At 44.1% G+C, this 14554-nt stretch overlaps 1 long non-coding RNA gene across 3 annotated transcripts; it reads right to left on the bottom strand.

Moving 5' to 3' along the window:
* Positions 1-2128: 2128 nt before the first annotated feature.
* Positions 2129-13868, bottom strand: LOC136015063 (uncharacterized). 3 transcript variants are annotated; one of them, XR_010613065.1, is made up of 6 exons: positions 13736-13868; positions 11310-11373; positions 10776-10910; positions 10457-10656; positions 3795-3902; positions 2129-3543 (listed from the first exon to the last, which is right to left on the bottom strand). It is a non-coding gene; the product is annotated as an uncharacterized LOC136015063 (long non-coding RNA). The 3 variants fall into 3 exon arrangements; XR_010613066.1 differs by lacking the exons at positions 2129-3543; positions 3795-3902 and adding exons at positions 7186-7525; positions 9752-9806; XR_010613067.1 differs by lacking the exon at positions 11310-11373.
* Between the last annotated feature and the right edge of the window lie 686 nt (positions 13869-14554).

Genomic DNA, 14554 nt, shown 5'->3' with positions numbered 1-14554 from the left:
TGGAGTTGAATTTGTACATACTTATTGGCAATTTAACATACTCAGCACTCTTCTGCTGTCCAGAACATAACTGGACAGCTCAAATCCTGCAGGCTGCACCAGCAAAGCACGAAGATGCCTTTCTACACAACCTCTAAATCCCACTGAAATGCAAGTTTTCTTGTGCCACGTGTGATGCAGTTAGCATAGCAGGGACATCCACACCAGGTAGGCAAATATGGACACAAGCAACCACTGGAGGTCCAGACGAATAGCCTGTGCCAGTACTACAGATCTGGTGGCTCACAGGTAGGCAAGGGTTGCCCGAAGTGTTGATACAAATAAGAAGTAAACTGTGTCAGCTGGCTGTCTGTTGCCCAGGTTGAAAACCAGAAATTTTATTGGGATATTTAAACAATGTTTCATTAATGCCCCACTAAAACCAGACTCCTCCAGAAAAGCTGCACTGCCTGAGTAAACAAGGCATCTGTCAGACCCTCTCCAAGCTTTAGAGAACAGCAAGCATTCCGGGCAAGCACAATGTGCAGGTTTAGGATAAGCCACTGATGTGTTTTTCATTTTTGAGATCTGGGTTGGAATGGGCTGTTTAACAGCAGGAGGACAAAACAGGTCAGCTCTTTGTCCTACACTGACTTGCAGCCTCAGTTCTGGATTATACTCATGTACCAGATATAAGAAAATCTCATGCTATTTAGTGAATTCTTTCTGCAGTCTGATGGTTTTTCTTGGTTTATTCTAAACTAGCAGCTGCTCAGCAGTGAACTCTGGCTAAGGCTGATACTTTCCAGGGTTCACCAAATTTCTAATGTTACTCCAAGAAATAGGCCCTTCAGAAAGAATCCTCTCATCCCAAATCATACAAAGTACAATTTGTGTGGCAGTGCTTCTGAGGTGATATAAGCTCCCACACCGGTGGCCAAGAGACAAGACAAACCAGTTAAAAACCTGTACATTAACTTGCCCCTAGCAAGCGCTATTTGAGATGAAGCTTGAACACATCTTTCTTGTTTGCAGGATACTGGTATCTGCAAACCATCTCACAGAAATACCTGGCATTACTGAGAACAACCTGCACAACTTCGCTTCTCTCTCACACATAGTACAATTTGTTGCTACGAAATCTCAGGAATGCCAGTGACTGATTTTGTAAGTCAGTGAATACGTAACGTGTATCTAATAAGCAGCAGTAAATGAGACAACAAGCAAAAAGACAGTAAAATAAAAATGACCAACATAACTTTGTTTTGCTAATTAAGAATAAAAAAAAACCCCAACACTAAAAGCAAGAAGCACCATTACTTCCCCCTCTCACTTCTTTGCAAAATCCATCTCACTGGCTAAACACCAAAGCACTGCTCTATAGACACACTGCTCGCAGTGGGAAGAATCCCGCTTGCATTGTAAGTAATCCTTTGCTACCAAGGACACGAGCAAACATGCATAATCCTGGTGGTTCTCACCACACAGAAAGGCCTGAAGGCACCCACTGTGTTGAGGAGAGTGGAAGGCAGCCCTGGCACCTACCTTGCAGCTCTCACCCTCCAAGTATGAGGCAGCAACAGTGCCTGGAGCAAAGAAACACACCAACACTACCTTAACGGCACTGACAGCTTTTTGTAAGCAAGAAGGATAAAGACAGAAACTTAAAATCAGTAGCAGTAATTCCATGCATGCCTGTTCTCATCCCATTTTTAAATCCAACATCTGGGATTTAAATCAGGGGAGTAAGTGCTGATTACACCGTGCATTCAGATTAATGTACTCCCACACTGAGCAGTGAACACCACAGGGATCTCCTGCCTCGGAGTAGATGAGGCTGGCAGATGGTGCAGGTGCTCCTGTTCTCCAGAGGCAAGATTATGCTACCACATGGGCAGTTTTGATTTAAAATCATAGAATCCATTAGGCTGGAAAAGACCTTTCAGACCATCAAGTCCAGCCGTTCCCCTGGGACTGCCAAGACCACCATGTCACTGATGGCCTGACCTATACAGCTTTTGAACACTTCCAGAGATGCTGATTCCACCACTTCCCCTGGGCAGCCTGTTCCAATGCCAGATCAACCTCTCTGTGAAGAAATGTTTCCTAATATCCAGTCTAAACCTCCCCTGGCACAGCTTGAGGCTGTTGCTTCTTGTCCTATTACTTGTTACTTGGGAGAAGAGACTGACTCCCACCTCATTACAACCTCCTGTCTGATAGAGAAAGAAATGGAAATGCGACACAGACTGAGGTATTTTGTTGCTGTGCCATGTCCCTGTGCTTCTGCCTACTCTTCTTCGTGTCTGCCCTATTTTTCTATTTCCCTCACCTCCATCATGCAGCAGTTCCACGATGACATCCTATTTGTCTTTTCCTGCACAGAGGTTCCTGGCAGCGCCATTCTGAGACAATTCAGTAAGTTTCAGGGAGCTGAGCTCACATCTTTAGTCTACAGTGGACACTGACATACAGAAGAGACATACAGATTAAATTAGATGAAGAACTGTGATTCACAGAGACACAAAAGTCCCACTCTTGTGAGCCTGTGGCTATTCACCTATTCCCTGCCAACACAGTTCTGAAGTTTATTTTGGATCCAGCATCAAAGGGACTTGAAGATAGCACAGCAGAAATGCAGAAAGCTAAACAAAGAAGCAATTAAACCACCTTCTGGAACAAGACAACCTAAGAATCCTTTTAAGCTTATGCACCTTTCTACTTGAAATGCTTAAGACTTTAGTATGCCTTTTACCCTAAGTTTCCATACCTCCTGCAGCAGCAACCAAAGGTAATTCAGCCTCAAGAAAAGCTAGGAACAAATCAGTAGGTGATTGTTGGAACAAGAGGAAGTAACATGAGCAATACAAGGTGGCATCACACAAAGGTGAGTTACATTGTGCAGCATCCTGGCATGCACACCAGGAAAAGCAGTAGTATTTAGCAGATGAATAACCAAATACATACATTGTCGTACCTGTCCTTCCTTCACGTGACCCCAATTTTGTCAAAAGTAAACACAGTTGCTGAGAAGTCACTGTAAATGTACTGTGAAATCCAAGTACAAATCTGCCCATGTATGTGCTAACATTCCTAACTGGTTAATCAAGTCTTGAATTAAATGCCGGCTGTACATAAGATATTATGTTGAACCCACACAAACCGACACTGCCTTGTGTCAACATTGCTTTGTTCTTCTGCTGGGTGATGCATTGTCTACCTGCTCTAAAGCGTCTAAACAAAGCCCCATAGAAAGTATACAATACAGTCCTAACCTCAGTACTTTATCATTTTCCTGGCACACAGAAAGATTTTTGTTGTGCAAAACCACCTGAATCACAACACATTAAGGGTCTGAATCCACAGCAGTCAAAAGAGGCATACAATTGCAGTGAGGCAACACTTGGCATTGCCCCATCTTGGTTTTTGGCATTCAGCTCACAGCCTGGATTTCAGGAGTCCTAGTCAGGCTCCAAAACCCGTATCAGTAGTGCTTGACAGAGCCTGGGTCTCCTGCGTGGTGAAGATTTGTCCTCTCACTGATGTGCTGACATGTTTTATATCCTGGATGCAGAGGGAAAAAAAGTAAAAATGAAAATCCGAAAGTAACAAAGAGGCGCCCAAGAAAAATGTTTCTCAAATCTAAATTCAGATGGTTCATTCACTGTACTGAATTAACCATTCATTTAGTCATCTATAGGAGCCTGGATTCCCCCATAAGAAGCAGCATTCCACTGTCATCTCTTCAATGGTGTAAAGTGTGCTAAGAAATGGCAGACTTTGAGTAACAGGCTAGCGGTATTCACTGCACTCACCTTGTCTGCATGCAGGAGTTCACACACAAATCCCCTCACCTTCCAGGAGAGCAATGCAACAACAGGCCGTTCTGCATGGAGGGAGAGCATTTTCCTTCTCTTCTGAGCCTGCTAGACAAGGGAAAGAGGACACACATGAAGCAATAACTCTTCCCTAAGACAAGGACATGAACAAGGTAGAGAGGAACCCTGTCTTCATTTGCTTCTAAAACTATGTGCTTTTTGTTGTAATTATGGTAATCTGGCAAGACACAGTAACCCATAAACTAATTTCCCCTCTTCTACATCCTAGTTTCCTACAAACACGTAGTTTCCCCACACCCCCCCCCCCCAAAAAAAAAACCTGGCCCTGAAAACCTAAGAGCTGTTTTTGAAACTGGAGCTCCACAAATTAGATAGGACACATTTTCACAGAAAAAAAAGTATTTACTGCTCTCAGACAAGCAATAAAAATACCCTTCAAGCAACCGCTCAAACTGTGAAGAGACCAAGTTACACGGTCTTTATTTGCTCCCTTCCCCCACACAGGCTCCTTGGCAGATGAAACACCAGAAAGCCCCCATTAGTATGCTCAGGAGGCAAAAGCTCAGGTTTGCCAGCCTTTTACCAGGCAACATGGTCAACATCAAGCAGTACATGTCAGCATGTGGCCCAACGATCTGCATAAATAAGTAGGTTCTGGCATTTTCCGGTGGCTGGCACAGGCAGCTGTTGTAAAATGCATCACGGGAAGGCATAATGAACTCATAGAATCATAGAATGGTTAGGGTTGGAAGGGACCTCAAGATCCTCTAGTTCCAATCCCCCTGCCATGGACAGGGACACCTCTCACTAAACCATCCAACACAAGGCTTCATCCAACCTGGCCTTGAACACTGCCAGGGATGGAGCACTCACAACCTCCCTGGGCAACCGATTCCAGTGCCTCACCACCCTAACAGGAAAGAATTTCCTCCTTATATCCAATCTAAACTTCCCCTGTTTAAGCTTTAACCCATTACCCCTTGAACTCCTAGAAACACAACCGGCCTGCACAGGGAAGAGCCAGCTCTAAGCAGTAAGTGATGCTGAGAGCACTTATAAAAAGCCTGTGTGCATAAATAAAGAGACATGGATTCATTACTTCATACCTAACTTTAGTGCACTTGACCCCACAACCACAGTGTACATGTGTCTGTGACTTCCTAGGGCACTCTTTTCAAAGAGGAAAAAGTGAGTGCCAACCTTCCTCCTGCCCCCTCAAGGAAATGGTCCCATGCACATCACATTACATGGAGACTGGCCAGGTGCCAGTGTGGAGCTGAGCAGAGGAATCAGCTCCACCTGTGAGACCAGTTTGTCACCTGCCACTTTTACTTTGCGGTATCACATGGGTTTGTCATCAATCTCAATTCAGTCTCTGCTTCTGCTGCCTCCAACAGTGACAGTCTCCAGCTATCACACCTCCTCGCTGAGTCTTCCCATCCCTTCAGCCTGGCTCCAACCTGTATCTGTATCATTTACCCAGGCATCTGAAGACATATCACTTTCCCCAAATCTGCTGCCTCCAGCTCTTGTCCTTGTTGTGCTTTAACCCCAACCAGAAGCATGAGAGGTTGGTAGAGACCACTGGTGGTGTTGGGAAAGCTGTTCTTGCAGTCTCTTCCTACCTCCTCTTCTCAGGAGGCAGCTGTGGCTGCTCACAAAGTTAAGCTCCGTGTTTCAAGCCCTCCTTTTAAACACACTTCTGGCTGAAAAAGCCTTCAGAAAGGAAAAAAAAAAAAACACCCAAGCAACAATAAACACGGACAACCTCCCCAAACCCCAAGCAAAACCCCAAAACCGACACAAAACAAAAACCCCTTCAAATCAGTAAGACCTTTGCAAGTGTTCGCAGAGTAACAGATTTCCTTCTTTAACCCATCACTTGATCGAATACTGAAAACTTATTTCTTCAAAGACAACTGTTATTTGACACAGAAATGCAACAAGTTAAAGGCCAAATTCTCGCTGCAAAGCACAGAGAATTTGCAGCAGTAACAGTAAATTACACCAGTAATAGTGCACTGAAACAGGTGTACATTTTTATCTTTCTCAAATTTTACTCTTGAGAGTAATAAACTACTTTTTTCACTAAAATTTCAAAGATATATAGATGTTTACCTGATGCACACACCTGGAATAGAATTTCACCCTGTCTGGAGGTAGTTTAATGGTTAAAAGACAGCACCAGACATCATGCAGTCCCAAATACACAAAATGCTTTACTTACTTATACTTTAATCCAGATTATAGCATAGCCAGTCAATGCTGCAGTACAAATACTTGGCAATAGCCAGAGCCAAGTCCCGTGTCAAAAAGGTGTTATATTAGGCAGAAGAAAAGAGAGCTGTTCATCTGAGGTAAATTTAATGTCAAAATATATTGTCTGTGACCGCACTTCACAACTCAGCATGGCTTTGTGTGGAAAATAAAACGCTCTGATTTACAGCATTATAAATGTTTGCTAAATGCCTTAGCTGCCCGCTCTTCTTTCAAAGTGTCTCTTCATTATTAGCTTACAAAGTACCCTGTGTAAGGTCGATAATTTTTTTCCTAATTCTTTATTGAAGCCTTAAAAATCTGTATTTTACTAATATTCCTTTGAATAAGAAGTGTCTGCTTTACCTCGGCATTCAGTGATGAACAGCCGCATTCAGCTCCTTGTTACTATGGCAATATTACGTAGGAGGTACAGAAACAGACAGATGCTTTTATCTTCTCCCTTTGTACTTCGAATATACTCTCATATACCACCATTCCCCCCCCCCCCTTTATTTTTTAACAAAACAGCCACAAAAGGGGATGGTGAAACATTCAGAGGACCAAAACAAAGGTTGTTTTATTAACTTTGCTGTTATATTAACTGAGGATCAATTGCAGGGCTATGAATGAGATACAGACACCAAAGACCTTAGGAACTGATCTCACAGACAAAGTATTTTCTTTATTTTCATGGAAAATAGAGCCAAAACCCCAAAGTGTTTGTGGCCTACTCTGCCTGCTTCTCAAGCAAAACTGAATGCTTTTGCTGCTCAGTAGTACCCAGGCAGTGGTGAGAGCAAGGACCAGTCAACACAAGCTTGCTGTTTCCCCTGGAAACAGCTGAAACAGTCAATGTAGGCACATTTGTGAATGTCGGGTGGGATGAAATCCCACTCTTTATGTGACCCCATCCAAGAGGCAATGGAAATAGGCTGCTGCGTGCCTGCTAACACCTCCTCTGTATTCATCTGCTTCTAAGTAGCAACGGTATAACACCTCCTTCCCATGCAAAAAAAAAAAATTGGGATGCAGAGTAAACTCTTCATGGTAGTCAATGCAATATGAATAAAGTATTCAATCCTGCTGGGTGCAAACAAGATGTATAGCAAAACACCTCATTTGCATCTTCTGACTCAGCCACTTGTGGAAGCTTTCCCTTGTTGTACCAGTCAAAGCAAACAGGACGAGCGAAGACCTCTAGCCCAAGCCACCAAGCTCCCAGGCCACGATGGCTGGCGTAGGGAGCAGACATGCTATGCAGCGCAGCCAGCTGAGCTCTGAGGGGTAAGCTCTGCCACACACAGCTGGGAATCAGCCAGTGGCAGCACATCTGTCTGCAGCTAGGCTTTCTGTGCTCCTCCTTTTCTGCTTACAACTTGTATTCATTCACCAGAGCTCAGCAATATAGTTATTGCCTTCAAATTTCTTCCCAGATTCATCATTCTGAACTAAGGAAAAAGGACAGAAAATAATAAGGTTTTTTTTTTTTTCCCCAAAAATCAACTTTCGAACTTAAGAAATATATGTTTTAGCATTTCTAACCTCATAAACTACATTTCCTCAGTTGCTCGTTCAGACGAGACGCGATTTGGTAGATCGCTTTTTGTGGTTCTACTTACGCTTCCACACTGCCCTAGACAACCCATTTTTCTTTGCCCCAAAGAGTCTGCAATTTTGACAGCTACACATTCTTAACATATGTTCCTGTGGCTTTCGGCATTTTTTAAATAACTTGCTGGTGGTGGCAGAGATTCCTGGTTACTACATTTAAGCCAATGGGCCATCGGCTCACCCTTTCAGAAATTTCAGTAAACCCTTTGAAGTAACCAAGAGATCCACAAATTACATACATTTTTAACTCCTGCTGTTATACAGACCGGAGTCTGCTTTGCCGTACTTTTGGAAATTAATAAATGCAGAGAAACAAAGCCAGAAGCTGATTAATCTTCTCAACGAGGCATTTCCCATGGGCAGCAGAGAGAAGCACTACGGAGGCATACATTTCATAGAACTCCAAAAAAGGGAAATAAAAGGAGACACCCTCCAACAGTAAAGTGTCAATATGACACATAACAAGTTAGCAACAGGAATGTGAATGCCATACTGTGCACAATGAGCATTCCCAAACATGCCACGAACTGAAAACCAGTCCAAAAGGCATTGGAAGCATTGACGTGAATTCAGTGTTTGCTATTTCACAGTTATTCCCCCCTGCAATATTGCCAGTTTCAAATTAAAGATATCATGGTGATCACTAACAGTACCTGGGTCAGACTATTTCCCATTTTGACAGAAGCTTATTGTAAGCTCAGTGGGAAAAATTAAGAAGCCATGAGATTGAAAGGGATGGATTAATATTTTTTCTTCTACTTGTAATTTAAAGGAATCACTTGCTGATGGCATCTTGGGCATTATCCTCCATATACACCTGCCAAGCCAAGTTATTTCGCCCTAAGATGACCTGCATAAGGTCCACACACAATATTTCCTCAAAGTTAAAAGCAGCTACCTATGAACTGAAAAAAACCCATTCTCCATAGCACAAATGGTTGAATACAGTGACCAGTACAAAATATCTACCTAACAGGGCATCACAGTGTTCCTTTTTAATGATGCTTGTGCCTGTCTGGAGAACAGATTTCAGTCACTGCAAACAGATGTGGAGAAGGCACATACACGTGTGGGACAGCCCACTTGGTTAGAGCAATGAAATTCCCCCTCAAGACCTGTTCTGATTTCACACAGTGGCAAAAAAAAGAATAAATCCTAACAACACATAGCTCCACACAACAGCCTCCCAGAAACACTTGTTCAACTATTTGTTCTTTTCTCTTTGCTTTGAAATGTTGCGCTTTGGGGGTGAGGGGTGGGAAGGAAGTGGAGGTGGATTTAACTCATTGTCAGAAGAGAAGGTATAACAGTGGTTGCCAGAGCAAGGATAAAAAAAGGGTGTGGGGGATATGGACATGACTGCGTCATACGAGCATCTCTGGAAAAGTCTTGATCTCTGTTACGACCTTCAGATACTAGGCAGTAAGTAAATAAGAATGGTTTCAAAGAACATAACCATAGTTACTGTATGGATATATAGGGAGAATAAACAAATTAGTGAAGCCACAGCTTCCTATTGAGCACTGTTACCTGTTTCCCACAGAGAGCTCTGTCACTGCCCAGCATGGGAGGACACGCTCCCTTGCGGCTGTCCCAGTCATGGGTGTCCCCAGTGAAAGAGGGGAGGTGAGGAGCAGCACAACCATGGGACAGGGCGAGAACAGCCTGGCCAAGGGTCCTACACCTCAGGCACACCTCGAATGGTTTCATGGTCTCAGTCCCACACTTGTGGGCACACATGTTTCTCCCGTGTGAGGGCCTGTACACTGTCTGCCATGGAGACTCCTGCTCTGGGGTCTGGTCCTGTGTTCCCCAGCGCCTCATGGCTTCTCCCTGGCAATTACTACCCGGTTCTTCCCACACCAAGCCCCTCTTCCTGAGAGCTTTGTTTTTATTTGCCCCCACGGCTGTTCTGCTTATAAATAGTTTCTGCTAGCTTTTAATGTAAAGCATTGAGAATTCCATCGCTCAGTGTTGTTCCCACTTGGGTTTTGCCATTCAGGCAATGCCTCGGCAAAGAAAATGCTGCAAATTATTTCCCATGCCCTCGCTATGTGACTTACCTGATGAAGCACCAGTAATACACTGACAGGTGACACTCAGGCAGACACGTGAATGCTAAAAAAAGAATCATAATGCTAGAAATCCCTACACTTTGCTCTCTTCTGCACTAATTGCTAAGAAGCCAATAGCTTCCATGCTAATTTACCTTTATGCTTAATTAGGAACTTCTTTTTAATTCAAAGCTCAGCTTTCACCAGCACTCAGAAGTGAGATGACAGGAAAGATATGGAACTATTACATTCCTTTGGTCAGTGTGCTGAAAGCCGAGTATCAGTTGTCCCTCACTCAACAGTTCATTTAACCACAACGTGAAATGAATTTGGGGAGAGTGGAAATGGTTTTTATAGATTTTTTTATGCCTAGCACTTCCACCCAAGATGTGAGCTCTCACTGTAAGAATCACCCAAGATCATTATCTCAAGACACCTTACTGAAAAACAGACTGGATGCTTTTGATATCTTCAACATCATAAGAACAAATCAACCAAGAAAACTTTAAGCCATTCCAGAGCTCTCAAGCCTTTATCATACGCTGCAAAGACGAGAAACAATCTGACTTAAAAAACTATGGCCTTCTGAAAAAAACCTCCCACATCTCTTCCAATAAAATTAAAAGGGGCTAAAAGCCCTGATGTCATTGTCTGCGCACTCATCTCGCTGCTATCACCAGGAAGCAGCTTATCCCCCTGGAGGAAGCCACTCACCCACACCACATCCATTTGCTGGCTTGCTCCTGCAGCCAGGTGGAGATGGGGGCTGGAGTACATCAGTTGAGAAGCTCTGCTAAAGTAATTCCTTCAGTTAGTGTCATGATGTGTCTCATGTTCTCAGAAATCAGGGGAGCATCTATGAGGAACAGACTCCCAGGGCTGTTTCCAGAGGCTATTGCTTCAGTTTTTCCTCCCTGGGAAGGGAAAAGAAAAATTCCTGCTGTTCTCAGCAGCCAGGTACTGAGCTGCTGTAACTCTGGTGCTGCCTGAGGTGCGCTGGAAGGGTCATTCATCAGCCTCACTCCATGCTCACCTGTAGCACAGGTGTCAGCTGGGAGCTCACACATCACTGTAACTGGTCATTGCAAAGCAGTGATTTCTTTTTCAAGAAGTATCAGAGCCAAACCTTCTCAAAAGCTCTTTCTCTCTTTACAAAACCACCACTTTTCTGAAGGGAGAAAAATGAATGTGCCTTTAAGTATCTCAGAAAACTACCCACAAACCACTCCCCAAATGGAAGGAAAGCTGCTACTCAGGACAAACATCACTCTGCTGTGGGGAAAGCTGCCCAGCTGCATGTGGGATCCATTCAGCATGGCTGGGGAGGCAGGTGGGGCTCATGGACAGCAGCTCATGGGGAATGCTCCTTGTTTGGGCTTTGCAAGCATTTCAGTGAGGAAGACCACAAAAGCCAGGCAACAATATGCTCTCCCATCAACTTTGAGAAGAAAGATGGTACTAATTGGCAACAGTGGGGTGAGAAAGCTGAGGTTTGGGCTAGGACCCAGGAGCAAGCCCAGGGATGCACTAAGCTGGGGCTTTTCAGTTAGAGAAACATGGGCTTCACCTGCGTCTAGCTCCTCCAGGCTGGCTCAGAAACAGTGGTATGGTCACCACCACCTATTAGCTACCTATTAGGAAAAAAAGGGGAGAGAGACACCCAGAATGCATTGTTTTTTTCTTTTTCTACCATAAATCACACTGATGTGTTTGGAGGAAGAAGGGAAGCTATCTACACTGAAGAAAGTATTGATTATTTCAAGCATGCATGGCACCAGCTGCTTGTAATTCTCTTCCAGCAGCTAAAAGCACTATGAGTGGGAGGCTTAGGCTGAGGCACTTTGAACATGGCTAATATACTGTGAAAAGCAAATGTAGTGATTTCCAGGTGGCTTGTCAGTTCTTATGGAACAGGCAGATCCATGCCACCTGAGAAGTATTAGAACACATCTAATCTGTTCACTAGCACAGAACAGCTCTTACTTACATCAATACTTACAGGAAAGCTCTGCAGCCTGGGAATTGGGGACTTACCCTTGCCTTGGTCGAGCACAGGACAGGAGAGCTGCTGTTTCACAGCATCCCACTTGCATTTTCCAGTCGTGCCAAGAGCCCCGTGTCCTCAACTCATGCCTTGGGCAGAGGAAGGCTCAGACTGACTGTGGATCAGTGGGATGGGGGTGCTGTGGTGAGAAGTCTCGGTTCTTGGCACTTCAGACAGCTCTTGCTCTTTCAGCAAGAAAAGAACCGTGACTAGTTTGTGATATGATGCTTATTGGCATTATAAAATGCATCTTGGATAGCAATGCTACACAGAGATAAATGCAATGACTTACTAGGTTTTCACTGCCGTCTGAATCTCCACAAACACTTTTGTCTTTTGAAGCCTGCTGCTGGGCTCAAACATCTATTTACACCAAATATTGATGAAGTGAATAAACATTTCATAATGTTTAATTGTCCTGGGTTCAGCTTAAACTACGATACTTACTTACCTAAAATTTTTCAATGCTAGAATCCAACAGTTTTCTTTTTAACTGGAAAGAAAAAAAAACCCACCAAAAGGTAAGCTACATGCAAGAGAAGCTACTGTTAGTATGTAGGAAGCAACTTCTCTGCCTATTCTACTATCCCTTGTAAGATTTATGGGCATTTCAGATGAAAGTACTCAGAACACTCAGGTCAGTATTTATTGTTAAAAGAGAACAGAAAAGTAGCAAATAGTGAAAATAATAAATCTTGATGTTAACATTCAGTGAAGGAGGTACTGTTCCAGGAAGCACTAGTTACATGACTCCAGAGAGCTCAATGGCTCTTGACATCCAGCCCAAAATCAGGACTGCATACCCTCATCCCAGGATGAGCCCATCTCAGGCCCACTTCCAGTTACCACACATGATGACTTTCCTAACAGAAAAGATCTTACTTGCATGATCTCTGGGCAGCTTTGCTCAAATCAAATCCTTAGGGGGGAAAAAGTATCTATCCAGGCAGTTTCCAAGTTTTCACATTCTTCTTTCTAGTGGACTTTGATCAGGTTCCTCCTTTATCACACGTGGCAGTCCCCTTCAATCCACCCCCCCACCTATTAATGCTGTATTTGCTGCTGCTGTGCATTCAGACTTACTGACTTTTCTACCGCACTTCAGTCTGAACAAAGCAGCTTTCGGCCTCATAAGTAAGCTTTACCACACTCCAGCCCTTAATGAGCGAAGCACTTTTCACTGGAATTGGAGATACTGTTTATAGTCAATACGAAAGCACAGAGCAGTTGTAAGGAACAACATTTGTAAGAGTCCAGGATGCTCTTTTATAAACTTGCATCCTCAAGACAAACGTAAGAGAAAAACTCAGCTACAGCGCTACCACTACCGTTTTCCTTATTGTTAAAAGTGAGAAAAACAAACAAACAAGTGGGTCTGACATCAATCTAGCATAAATTAAGTTTGGCAGTTAATACCCAATTGTTAAGGCATACTTCCTTGAAAATGTGACTGAAAATTGGTGAATATGGTAGAACTACATGCAAACTCAGTTAGAATGGTGTGATGATGCATGCTAGCACTACAAATGACCTCCTTTATTTGCTTAAATTAAATAGAATTACTCTCCATACATTCTCACGACCTGTAATTTTCTCTCTGGCCTTTGAACGTAGCTATTTCACACCTGTATTATATTGGTTCGCTATTGTTTCAGTAGCTGTACCAATGCATTTAATAAATACTTTCTCAAAGCATCTTCCCTGTCATTCCTGATTCCAGGGGAAAAAACAGGAAAAAGTGTTTGAACAAACCTGGAGCAAAACAGAATGTTACATAAAACGTAGCAGATCACTGTGTTAACCAATTAATCTACAGAAAGATTATCTCCCACGATTTCATGGAAGAGTCAACACAGACAGCATTTGGTGTAAAAGAAAACTGGCATGAAATGTTTAATTCCCAATTTGCAGCAATAAACTATGTTTTACTCTAAGTAAATTCAACTTACCATGTTTCTACATGCTCAAACATTCATGTACAAAACGCTTTCCATTCTGTAAACACAGCACCACAGTAAATACGTAATTCTCACTTTTGTTCTGAGAAGCTGGGTAACACCACCACGAGAGCGGCAGCAAGTGGCTGAGACGGTAAGCGTTGGAAGATTTACCTTCCCACCGGGAATTTCGGTCAGCTGAGCCCCTCCCGCCCCCTCCTCGCCCCTGAGCCCTGACTAGCGCCAGCTGCTGCCACAGCTGGAAGGCCGGGACCAGCTGACAAAGGATGAGACCGCTCCCCTCTCCCTCCTTTCTTTTTACATCGACAGCAGCTCGGAAGGTCGGATGCTCCTGAATCACTGCCTGGGAGGGGGCTGAAACCCCGCAGCCTGCACAGACCCAATCCCTCCCCTCTCGCTCACCGGAGCAGGCCCTGACCAGCTGCCTTTTGTCAGGGGCTCCCGCCGAGGTCTGCTCCCGGCCACCGCCGCCACCGTTTCGGCAGGGCCCAGCTAACTTCGCTGTTGGCCATGCCGACCGCCGCCGCGCCGTGTTGGAGCCGAGTCGGCGGTGCCTGTACGGACACCCATGGCGAAGGGGCACCTGCACCCGCTAACGCACGTTTACCAGCCTGTCACCTGGGTCGTGGGGACACCTTGACAGCGAATGCGCCCCCAGGAATAGCCCAAGGCGAGGCTGCCAAGGCTACTGCAACACAGGAGTCATTTATTCTAATAAATAAAAATGAACTTTTATGTACAAATATACAAAATCATTACGCACGTCTTACAAAGTAGTCAGAAGTCTTAAAAAACACAGCGGGAAAGGCA

Source organism: Lathamus discolor, chromosome 5, assembly GCF_037157495.1.
Source record: "Lathamus discolor isolate bLatDis1 chromosome 5, bLatDis1.hap1, whole genome shotgun sequence".
NCBI classification, from domain to species: domain Eukaryota; kingdom Metazoa; phylum Chordata; class Aves; order Psittaciformes; family Psittacidae; genus Lathamus; species Lathamus discolor.
This window is presented reverse-complemented; position numbering and strand designations above follow the sequence as displayed.